Source organism: Empidonax traillii, unplaced genomic scaffold (assembly GCF_003031625.1).
Source record: "Empidonax traillii isolate 1590-97213 ecotype Southwest subspecies unplaced genomic scaffold, ASM303162v1 scaffold688:size580741, whole genome shotgun sequence".
Lineage (NCBI taxonomy): Eukaryota > Metazoa > Chordata > Aves > Passeriformes > Tyrannidae > Empidonax > Empidonax traillii.
Genome location: NW_020955881.1, coordinates 199,070 through 210,941, shown reverse-complemented (window position 1 = coordinate 210,941; position 11,872 = coordinate 199,070). Strand labels below are relative to the sequence as shown.

Here is an 11,872-nt window from a genome sequence, read left to right as displayed (position 1 = left end):
TTCCCCCCCCCCCCGATGTCCAGAAACATGTCTGAAATTCAGACAGATCAGGAATTTAGCTTGTCAAATCGATGTAATAATTTTTCCCAGACCTATGAAAGTTACTACGGACTTAAGCACATGCAAGGACATACACATTCATAGATACTGAGATTTCTATATCAAGTGATGATCTTAGGTCATTTTCAGCTCACTGTACAAGATATTCAAGGATTTTTTTTTCCAGCTAGTTTTCAGAAGATTTTGCACTCAGCCTAGAAAGTGCTTATTACAACAATACTGAAGGAACTTATAAGATCAATTTTTCAGAAATATTCATTATGTGGAGTTGTTGGGTATTACATGGCTGCCTAAATTTCTTATATACTGTCTCCTACTGAATGGTGTGTAATACAGAGCAAGTTCAATACACCATGTATCAGTAGCTATACACTAACACAGGAGAGGGACAGAAGCTTTAACACACCAACGACTGACCACATCAGAAAAGAGTAAGAGGGAGTGTGACTGGTACGTGGAATTTTCAGTCCTGCAGAGCAATTAGTAAAGCAACTTCAAGAGGCATGTTCCCTGCAGAGATCTCTGGATCTAAAGGAATCTGCACCCAAATCAGAGTAAGACTGTATATCAAAGGTGTTCTGCATTCCTCACAGGGAGTGTGAAATACTTTCAAGTCCTCACCTGCACCTCTGAAATTCTTTATTTCACTGAAGTAGGTAAGTAAATAGAGGCTAGATGTGAAAACTCATACTACCACTGAGGTCATGGTGACATATTCATTTTGGCATAAGTCCATACTCCTGTCTCAGCAAGGGTTCCTGACACTGGACACTTGCTACTACATCTTTTCCTTTGCTGACACTAGTGTTGATGTGGCTCAATTTATGGGATGTATTAGGTGACAAAACCCTTCTAAATTTTTTATTAAATAAATTAATTTTAATATATTAAAAAAAACAACCACAAACCTTTCTAAATGTTTTATTAGATTACTTTTCTAATATGTGAGTTTTGGATCCAGTTAACTGTGCAGTCACACAAAGGCTACTCTGCAGCTAGCCAGCAGAAGCAAATGATTAGGGTGGGATAGAGGAAGTCTAGATTGCCCTTTACTGAGTGACAGACATTAAAAATTCAATAGAAGCCATGGTTTTAAAAAGAAACAGTGACCACACAATCCTTGCTTGAGTACAGAGAGTTCTGACTCTCCTTTAGCTTTGTTTGTGGCTATATATGTTCACCAGAAAAGTATGCGTAGTGAAATTAGGAAAAGGATGTACTAAGATGAAATGTGAAATGAGGAAGATTTAAGCTAATAGTAGTGCTATTTCAATACAGCTGCATCTTTGAAGAGTTCATAAAATCAAACTGCAAAATTCTTTAAAAAAGATAAAAATATGGAGAACCAGACTGCCTGGCAAAGGTGTTTTTACTCAGTGTGGTTGACAATAGCATAATATTCATCTGGCCGTCTCAGACCTTGTATGCATATTTCTCTGGACCCTCCCTATTGCAGTGTTTTGCATATGTGGATGCAAGCACGTGTGAAAAATTCAATTTGTATGCATTCAGGCTAATAAAGATAGAGAAAAAAGGTTGAACGAATTAAATTAATAATTACTTCTTTTTCCCCGACTTCATCTCTATTCCCAGAATTAAATTATGCTTTATCATCATTGTCACCCTATGTGGAGGCAAAGATTGTGCTGCATTCTTCAAATTTGTCTTCAGTAAACTCTCTTGTTTTAAAAGGTGTTGGATAATGGGCCTAAGTTGGACTTATTTTGATCTTAGTCTTTGCTTGGGCTCTCTCCTGGCCGGTACATTAGTAGGTTAACATCACTTCTCGTTTCTGAAGAAGACTGGCCTCCATTCAAAAACCTTACTCCACATGGCCTGGTCCTTTTCTGGAGTCTTCATGGTCCTTTCTGCTTATTGTCACACAGAATGCACTGAACAACAGATTCCTACTGAATGCTGTGCTTTTTTAGCCAGACCAAGAGATACAACTTCATTTCTGCAGCCAATGGAGTGGATTCTTAGTGTAGTCCAAAAGACTGCCCTTGGACTCCTTTAAAGCAGAGGCTCCAAAGTAAAAAAGAACAGTGGATATGGATTCCTCTGCCCATACAATGGATCCAGAGTGGTGGGAAATGGGTAGCATAAGGGAGAGATGACTACACGGAACCAATAATTTCTCTTTCTATGGATTGTCACTCAATATTTCATATTTTTCTCCTCCAGCAAATTCTGCAACCTGAGTCAGTGTGAGGTGCAAAGATGATGAAAATACACAAGCCAGTAGAGTCCATTGCCCACTGCTCTCAGGTTGGGCTGGGGGAGGGGGGTAAGGCAAACTAGTTAATGTATGCTTTCATGCTTTCTCCCTCATCAGGTTGAAAGAGCTGGTGCATGAAATCTAGTAAAGCAGCTCTCCGGTCCAGTGAAGCACAGGACAATTGGCAGCACCTGAAAGGTTATCACTGTCTGCATCAGATGACTCTCCTATGTGAGGTCAAAACCCCATTGGATTTGTAATGAGGAGGTGGATGAGGCTGTAAAGTCATTCCCAAGATGAAGCAGTGAGGACCTTGAGGCAAAAAGGAGCCAATGGAGGGAAGAAAGGAAATGGACCGAAAGATCATAATCACTGAATTTCTGCATCCTACCTTAAGGCTGTATTCCTCAGAGAACAGGACAGTGCCAGGAAACTAAAAGCACACCCACTGGCTGATTTTGATGCCCTGATCAGAAAACTGATAGAGATGGAGAACTTGGGGATACTGCAGTCTGTAAAGGGGAGCAGGTTCCCTTGTGAGCGCCCAGAACCACAAAAGCCAGACAACAGCCTAGTGGGGAATGGCACAACTTTGTGAAGATCCCAGAAGAGAAATAAGTGGAAAGACGCAGAGCAGGACAGAGAGAACTGGCAGAGGTTTTTGGGACCACAGGGTAGGAATGGTAGATAGCTGCAAGACAGGAATGATGGATGCTGGATTTGATATGAATCACTTGCTGCAGCTCAGGCCATAGACAGTTGTAAATCAAGGTCTGTAATGAAGTGACTGCAGTCTGTTCTATATTATGGCTACTGATCTGGTCTTGGAGAGAGTCAAAAAGTGCACTGCAAATTCTGAGAAACTAGTTCCCCTTTGCAGATCATGTTTTTCATTTATCTGTCATGCATTATTATTGGAATGCTAACTAGTTGTGAGAATCTGTTTCTCATTACTATCCTGTGCATTACACAGGAAAGCAGGTACCCTCCCTCTTTGCTTTCTCATGCAAAATTTACAGCTTCTAAGGTCATCAGTAAATAGAAAACTTAAGAGGAGGGGTCAGAGAGAGCAGAAACCTGTCTGAGGTTTCAAAATATGGCCACTTTTCACCACTAATACTGGAACCTGAAAAATAAACATATCATGCTTCTTTTAAGAGCAGATACCAGCAGTCAGACTGTATCATCCCATGCAAGATGTGAAGGTAACATCCTTGCTCCAAATGTTTTCTATATCTCACCATGACACAGAAAATGAAAAGCAAATGAAAAGCTTCTGAGCTGGGAGTGACGGATGATTATTTAAAAAAAGAGTGAAAACTGGATTTCTACTGAGGCATGGGCTGCGTAGCCACTTTCTCTTCTCATTGTCTTTTTATGTAATTTCTGTTTTCATTTGCTTGTACTTGGATTACTGTTAATTATTTTAAATAATAATAGTAAAATCATACACAAGCCATACAGTATGAATCAGGCCTGTATTAAACTAGTCTTTAATAGCAAGAAAATTACTCACTTCCATGAGGCAGTCCTTTTCAACATGCTCAAACAGCTCTACTAGTACAGGATAAGATATCTAGTTTTTACACTTAGACTTAACTAATTTTTTTAAATATCTAGATTTTAAGGGAAATAAACAGCCCTGCCTTTCATTTTAAATGAAGTGAATTCAGATAAAAGAGGAAGCTCACAACTGGAAGCTTCTAAATCAGATTGCTTCACTGACTGCTGGATCCCTTCTTTTAAATATGTGAAGAACCTGATTCCTTCATCATCAGGAGTCAGAAAAGCTTTAATTGTTGAAGCACCCCTCTGTATGACCTGTAAAGCCTCACATCATTTACCCAAATATCTTTATGGCAATTATCAACCACCTCAATATGCATTCAGTAAATATTGAAATCTTGTCTACAACAGCCCCACTATGCTTGCTTTAAAGCATTTTTATAGGTTTTTTGCTAATTTACTTCAGGCTGCCCTGGCCAAATTTAGACACAATATAAATCATAAATTATTTGAAAAGAATTTCAGCTTCTTATTATTTCAGAAACTCATTCTTATTAAGCAAGTTCTTAAGAAAATTATTCTACTAAGATTATAAGAAACACAATAAGGGAAATTTTTTTTGCCTTTTATTCTGAATATACTTGCTTAATATTTTCAGGGTTCTTTTTTTAGCAATGAAATCTAGAAAGTAATTTTAAAAAAGCTCAAAAAATTCAGGGACTCAGTCCAAGATGCACTGTAGGCTTTCTGCAGAAGACATTGCAGTGCTTGTACAATGCCAGTTATGCCCATTTCCCATGGAATCTGCATACATTCATACCTCTGCTTTTTATTCAGCTTTTATGATGCAGATATTAATGTTTTTCTTCATTTGTGAAGTGATCCAAGGCCTACCTAGAAAAAGATACAATTTAATGACTATTTAATTAAATTAGTAACTGTAATTAGTGGCCATTATTATTTAACAAATTAATATATATCATTATGGCAAGAGAATGAGGCCTCCAAGTGGGTGGAGGCTACATATACCCAAGGTCCTTGCAAGTGAGAATGTGAGGCACCTCTCCATTTTCTTATTGAAAATAAAGCGAAGAGGAATGGTATAACAACCGTGGGAATGCAAAAGTCATTAGGTGCATTGTCAGGGCCTTGAATCCCTTTCTCCCCGGGCAAAACAACAGTGACACTGTTTTGACATGTTTTCTTTATAAGCGGGCAATTATACAAGGTTCTGTCTTAATTTCTCTTGAACCCATTCCAGAGTTGACCACATGATGTTACAACTCATCAGATAAGGTACACAAATCACTACTGCAGTCTCCTTCGAGGCTGTAATTTGGTTTGGGGTAAATGAGGGCAGTACAGTGATAAGATGGAGATTCAAGATAATTAGGTAGTTGGTAAGAAGGACTGTGATAGTTCACTGCTGCCAGAGGTGTTACTATGAACTCCCCCTGAAGCTGCACAATCTGTGTCATGCAACATATTTCAGTCACTCTTACTAGCAAGGAAAAATATATAGTATTAAAAATAACTAAATAACTAAATCTATGTTTCAACAATTTAATATTATTAAGAAAATTAGTCTTCTTTCATTATTATTATTCTAATCGTGTTTTCTAAATAGCTATGGAATACTATTTGTTAGGCTTGGTAACTTTCAGTTCTGAATTTCCCATGGGATGAGTATCATTCCAGTTTCCCTCTGTCTCCAACTCAGAAAAGCTTTGCTGTCCCAGTTGCACTGTTTCTTCCTTCGGTGTCCATAAGCCTGAGTCTGCAATATTGACTTGCTGTAATGGAATAGGAAGATGTAAGAGATTGCACTGTCACTTTAAACGTAACTGTATTTGGATTTTGAAAAGAAGCCAGTTGCAAAACAGCCATGGCTTCATTGGAGGCAAGATTTTGCTCAAGTAGTACCTGCACGTGTGCTAGCTAAGTGGAAGTATTACAAATAGTCTTCAAGGTGTCTGACGTAGGAAGTTACACAATGTGATACTCTAAAGTGTTAAGAGTGTTGGGGTTTTTATTTCTTTCAGTTTGCTGAAACAAAGCCAGTCAACCCAAAATTGAATATTTCAAAGTTATTTCTTGGGAAATTATTTGAATTGTGTAAATGGAGTTGTCTGTAGAGGGAGAGAGAAGGGTTTGTGTCCTACTGTGAAGCATTTGGACTGAGAGGACTGTGTTGCAGGACAAATTGGACAGGTAATGGCTGCAACTGCAAAGATATCTTAGATGCTTTGCATTATCTATATCTGCTGTAGTGTGCTTGACCTTCTCTTTATCTATTGGATAAAGCTCTTTTAAACCTGGAACCCTCCCTTTTACTGATATTCTTTCCAAAATGGGAATATATTGATACTGCCAACAAACTACTTTTGCTGTTTCTAATGCAAGTGAACGTATTCTGAAAGTGTAGCTGTGGCAGAAGTATTCTCTAGTACAATATTATTGTCATGCTTTCTCAGAATTGCAACAGAGGGCAGAAATTGCCAGAATGTGCATTCTTCCCATAATACTCTTGATAATGTGATGCCCAATCTGTAATATGATCTGCATGTTTTGGAATGTGAACCGTACCCACCAATGTAGCACTTGAGTTCTTACTGAGTTTCTTCATTTATGTCTTGTAGTCTAGCCCTAGGAAACAAATAGCAGAAGTTGTTTTGAAGATTTTTTTTGTTGCTGTTCATCTCTATTTCCAAATATAGCAGATTCACAAGTGTTTTCTTGAAGGTGAACCCCAAAGGTGGGGAAGTTCAAATGCCTTATATTTGGTAACTTAGGTGACTGCCTTTTCATGTGAAATGACACAGTTAAAAAGCGTACTCTAAAGGTTTTCTCCCCATGACTTCCTAGTCATGGCTTGACATGTTTCCTGTTTCTACATAACATAAACAATATGTTATCAATATAAAAAAATACTTTATATAGTTTCATAGGAAAGTATAATACTACACAGTGCCTAGGCAATATTAAAGAACTCACAAAAAACGTAAAAATTCTAGAAATTACATCTGCTACCGAGTCGTGAGAAGTATTCTCAAAATTGCAAAATGATTTTTTATTAGCCCTATAATAATACTGTAATTTGTTCATTTGGGTAAGGTTTCAATGCATATCACTCCCACAGATAGCTGTGGAAAAACGGATCATTTAAATTATTTAGTGTTAAATCACCTTGTGATTTATTATCAAGTTAGAATTGCTCTATTTATTATTACAAAATTTATCTCCCACAGGTAATGCAACAAAACAAGAGTAGCTGAATGACTGCCCCAGTTCATGGAGTCATCACCAAGATATCTTTAACACTGTCACTGTATGGCACCATGTGAACTAAAAAAGCAGCTAAGAGTTGGTGTTCATCATACCATGGCAAAGAAATCAGTATAGGTAGTTTCAGACATCCATAGCTGAGGGAACTACCAGTTCAGAGAAGAAATTTACTATTAGAGTTTAAATTTATACTGTCAGTATTGTTGCTTCCAACTTATTATTTTTAACTTCTCCTTGGCAATAAGGCAACCTTTTCAAAGACACCTTTAACTGAAAATGTTATGGAGCTAAAAGTGTCCATGAAACAGATGCAGAACTGCAGATCACTGCAAATCAGCACTGTTTTGTGAAAATTTTGTGGAAATGAGTTGGCAAAATAAATCCTATGGTTTTTATAAGCACTAGAGTACTGCTGTACATGCTTCCCATTGTCCAAGTTCTTAAAACATTATTTCTGAAAACAAAACAAGTATTAGAGTTTTGTTACTGGATGGTGGAAATGAAGATATAATCAAAGAGTTAGGAAAAGGAAATTTCCAAATGAGGGGGACTTAAAACTCTACATAGCCTAAATAAGAAAATAGAAAGAGGTTATATTACACTTTTTGAAAGTTGGAACCAAAATACTTTACTGATGATCTGGTCTATAAAAGACAAAATCAGTTTTCAAATGAAGTTTATATGTGGCACCACATGAAAATAGACTGGGAGTCATATTCATAGTTGACTTCAGAAAAAAACTTAAGATACTGAGAAGGCTTTAAGAAACAATCTTCCTTGCTAATCCCACACTCAGGAGAAGCCAAATGGAATAAGTGTATTAGGTTAGCATTTCTTTTTCAATAAACTTGATGACTCCAAAGGGCAAATTATGGAAAAATGCCGTGGGTGCACAGGGGATGTTCAGGCGGAAAAATACTTTGTGGTCTTTTCCCGAGGGTTTGGATGAAGGTCACCCAGATACAATGTTCTTACAGCAGTTCTAAAGACGTGACCTCTGATCTTACAGTCTTAAAATCAGAAGATGGGCAAGGACTTGAGCCCTATTGCTGGTTATTCTGCTGTCTTAATGGGAGATGATCTGCTTTAAGAGCTTCTGTTGATCTGATTTGTGCATTTGTGCACACAGGATGCCTCAAGAGTTGTCTTCCCCCAAAAAGTGATGCTACCATTTTATTTCTTTAGAAAATGATGGCCTTCAACCTCCAGCAACTATACTCTGAAATCATGAGGAGCATCTGAGGAGTTGCTTCTTCCTAAGTATAAACACAAAGATAATAGGTGTAGATGTAGATGTAGAGATACAAGATTAAGAAGCAGGTTGGTTCACAGGGGACTCTGGTGTGCAGAGAATGATAAAAGGGTTTTTGCTGAGGAGGTTTACCCTTCAGTCTGTAGTGAAGAGATACCTGAACTAGCTCTATATCAACTGGATTGCTTGGTGGTAACAGTATCAGTATCAGAATTCTGGGCTGCTGTGCCTGCTCGTGACAGATTCTCATCCAAAATCCTGTAGCTAATACAGGGAGATACCATGGTGACTATAGTATGGTTTCACCTTTGGTGTATATATATCCAAAATAGGTCAAGGCTAAAATTTTTTGATAGAGGGTAGATCTGGGGAAGATAGTTGTTTTCCAGGTGTTATGAAAGGCAAATTCTTCTTTTTCATTCCTGTAAATTGAGATCTTGCAAGTTTATTTTAGCTAAATCACCCAAAACTCATGCATTGCAGTCCAGAAAATAATTTTAAGAAGTATTACTATAAAGATAAATTTCTATTGTTTCCTAAGGTCACCTTCTAAAAATCATTTTTCAGCAGAAAAAAAAGAGATGAAGTCTTAGCTCTTTGCTACCTGTAAGTGCAATTTTTTTTCTTTAGTTACAACAACTCATGACTATATCACAAACTGAAGTGCATTTGTAAAGAGTATTCTTAGTAAGTGCTGAAAATAAAACCAGAGCTGGTTCACGCAAAATAAATCTGAAGGACACAGAGTCACATTCATTGGATAGCTGTTCACCTTCGGTAACTGCTTTGGCTAATGTTTGAAGATGACAGTGATGTAATTTTGATGGCTGTACAGCTCTAGTATGCACTACCATCAGTGAACAAGCAATGATTAAATACAGGATGTTAATATCTTAATTAACAAAATACAAATCTTAAAGAGTTGCCAAATTTTTAGTTCTTAAAGGCACTTCTATGGATTCATAGCCTTTCAAAAGGTTGTAGTCTCTCCCAGCCCTGAGCAGTGCTGACATCAAAACTGCATCAGCTTGCTCAGTCTTGTTCAACTGAGTTTTGAAAAGCTCAAAGAATGAAGATTTCATAGCCTCTCTTGACAACTACTCCATTGATGAACCATCCTCACTGCAGAGCTTGAAGGTTGTTGCTTTTTGGCCTTGGTACCTCAGAGAATAGTCTGGCTTTATCACCTCTGTGACTCTGTTTAAGGCAGTTGGACACAGCCATTAGACCTGTGCCTTCCCTTTTCTTTCTCTCCCTCCCATTGCCTTAAGCTACCTCCATGATAAACAAATCCTGCTCCCTCAGTGTCTCCTTGAACAATGCTGTCCATCTTAGTGACCTCTGTTAGACATGCTCTGGTTTGCCAGTATGAGTAGCCCAACCCTGGATGGAATCTCTTATTAAATGCAGCATAACCTCTCTGAAATGGAAGGGGATAATATTTTCTCTTGATGTACTACATGCAGTGTTGCTAATGTGGTCTGTCATGTGGTTGACCTTCACTGCTGCAAGGACACACTGCTGGCTTCTGTTCAACTTGCAGACTCTTTTCTGCAGAGATGGTCCCCAGCCAATCTTTCCCTAGCCTGTAGTTTTCCTACCCTAGACCCAGGATTCAGTATTTGTCTTTTTGAACCCCATGAAATCCCTCTTGGTCTGTTACTTCATTTTATCAAGTAGTCTCTGAATGGCAGTCGTGCCTTCCAGTATAGCAAGCATGCCCCACACTTTGGGGTCATCTGCTAATTTACAGAAGGTGCCCTCTGTATTTTGAATGTATTTGTGCTACAATTAACAATGAGAACAAACTTTGATCAATCCAGTAGAAGTCAGTCAGTCTCTCCTAATTAACTCACAGGGCCAGAGGAACGTCAAAGCTTACATGCCACCAGCTCTTGTTGTGTTTCATAGATAAATAGGTTAAAAACTAGGACACTCACTATGAAAACCGTTGGGAATAAGTAAAATAAAATATGCATTTATATTTGCTATTCAGTTGTTGGGTATGAAACCAAGATCTGAGCTTGTGTTTAGTGATAGTGCATGTACACTGACCGCAGCTCATACTGGGACATAAGGACTTCATCAAGGAGATGTGATGTTACTACTGAGTCACCCCCTAATGCAATTTTATTATATCAAATTTGTGATGCTTTGTTGTGATCTTTGTATCACAATACCTTCAGCAGCACAGGTGATTTTTTGTTGGTCACTCAAGGAAAAGGTGTCATTTCAGATCATCTAATCAACAAAAGAAAGAAATCCTTGGTTCAGATGTAGTTTAAGGAATATTTAAACATATTTAATTGTTTGGTCCATGGCCACTTACAGTAAGAGACTTCAGGGAGGCTATAAATGAGCCTCTGCCTGGAAAAAGTCATGAATCATACTTGCAAAGGTAATAATAATAATAATAATAATAGTAATAATAATAATAATAATAATAATAATAATAATAATAATAATAATAATAGCAATAATAGCTTGTTTTCTAAATGTCAGCCCTATTCAGGGTTATGTAAGTCAATGGAACTTCTTTCCATTTAAGAACCTAATTAGTTGTAAGTGAAAACATACACTTCAAAAGCTTCAGGAGACTCTTCATAATAGAAAGATTTGACTGTGCCTGGTGTACGTAGAGGGGTCAAAGACCTGAATTCTCAGAATAACTTTTTTTCTGTACTCTGTTTTTAATTAGTGCAGATCTGTTTCAGGGGACAGCTTTCTGGTATATTCAACATTTTCAGGAGGAAGAAAGTGTAATTTTTAATTTTGATAATTCATCTGTTCTTAATTATGTGGTTATAATGAAAAACTTTTTCCTGCTGTGGAGTAAAACTTCTCTCAATTTCTTGGAGGGGATGAAGGCAATTAATCACTAATGCAAATACTCATGCAACGCTAATGTAACTCTGGTTCTCATGGTTATATCAGGCTCAAAATTCATCAGCTGATAAAGTCTAATTGGTTAACATGAACCTGAAGAAAACCTCAACATATTACAAGAAGTGAAAAAGAATGATAATGGAATGAAACCTTCTGATGTAGCACAATGTTACGGCAGGCAAAAAAAAAGAAGAATCCTGCATCATTAAATAGGGTGAACACAACAGAATCTGAGGAGAAACAAAAATCTAAACAAAAATATCTCAATTACCAACTTTTCCAGCAGAAGTAAAGGGGAACATAACAAATTACTAATAAGTAACTCAATATACAAATAAGTTATTTTAGTTTTAGTAGTTAGTTTAAGAAATGCATTAAATAAAAAACAATCAGTTACATCTTATAGGAGATTTGTCATTTCCTTTCTCAGTGCTGATAAAATTTTATTTAAAGTTTAGTTCTCTGCCTTCTCCCTGTTTCCCTTTGCGTACAGCACTCGTCATTTTCTACCATAAAATTTTCCATGAGGTGCATAACAGTCCTTTTCCCAGAAGCCCAGGGCAATGAGTGCTACAGCCTTTGAGTATCTTTCTTAACTATTGTAATACCATACCTGCACACAAAGAACAGGATTACTCACACAGTAACACAGTAATCTGAACCTT

At 37.4% G+C, this 11,872-nt stretch overlaps 1 protein-coding gene across 1 annotated transcript in view; it reads left to right on the top strand.

Moving 5' to 3' along the window:
• Positions 1–5,731: 5,731 nt before the first annotated feature.
• The window catches only part of LOC114065691 (transient receptor potential cation channel subfamily V member 6-like), a 37,765-nt gene continuing 31,624 nt past the window's right edge, over positions 5,732–11,872 (top strand). Inside the window, exon 1 of the mRNA XM_027899773.1 lies at positions 5,732–5,995. The gene's annotated coding sequence lies outside the window, so the exon portion shown is untranslated. The remainder of the gene's footprint in view (positions 5,996–11,872) is intronic.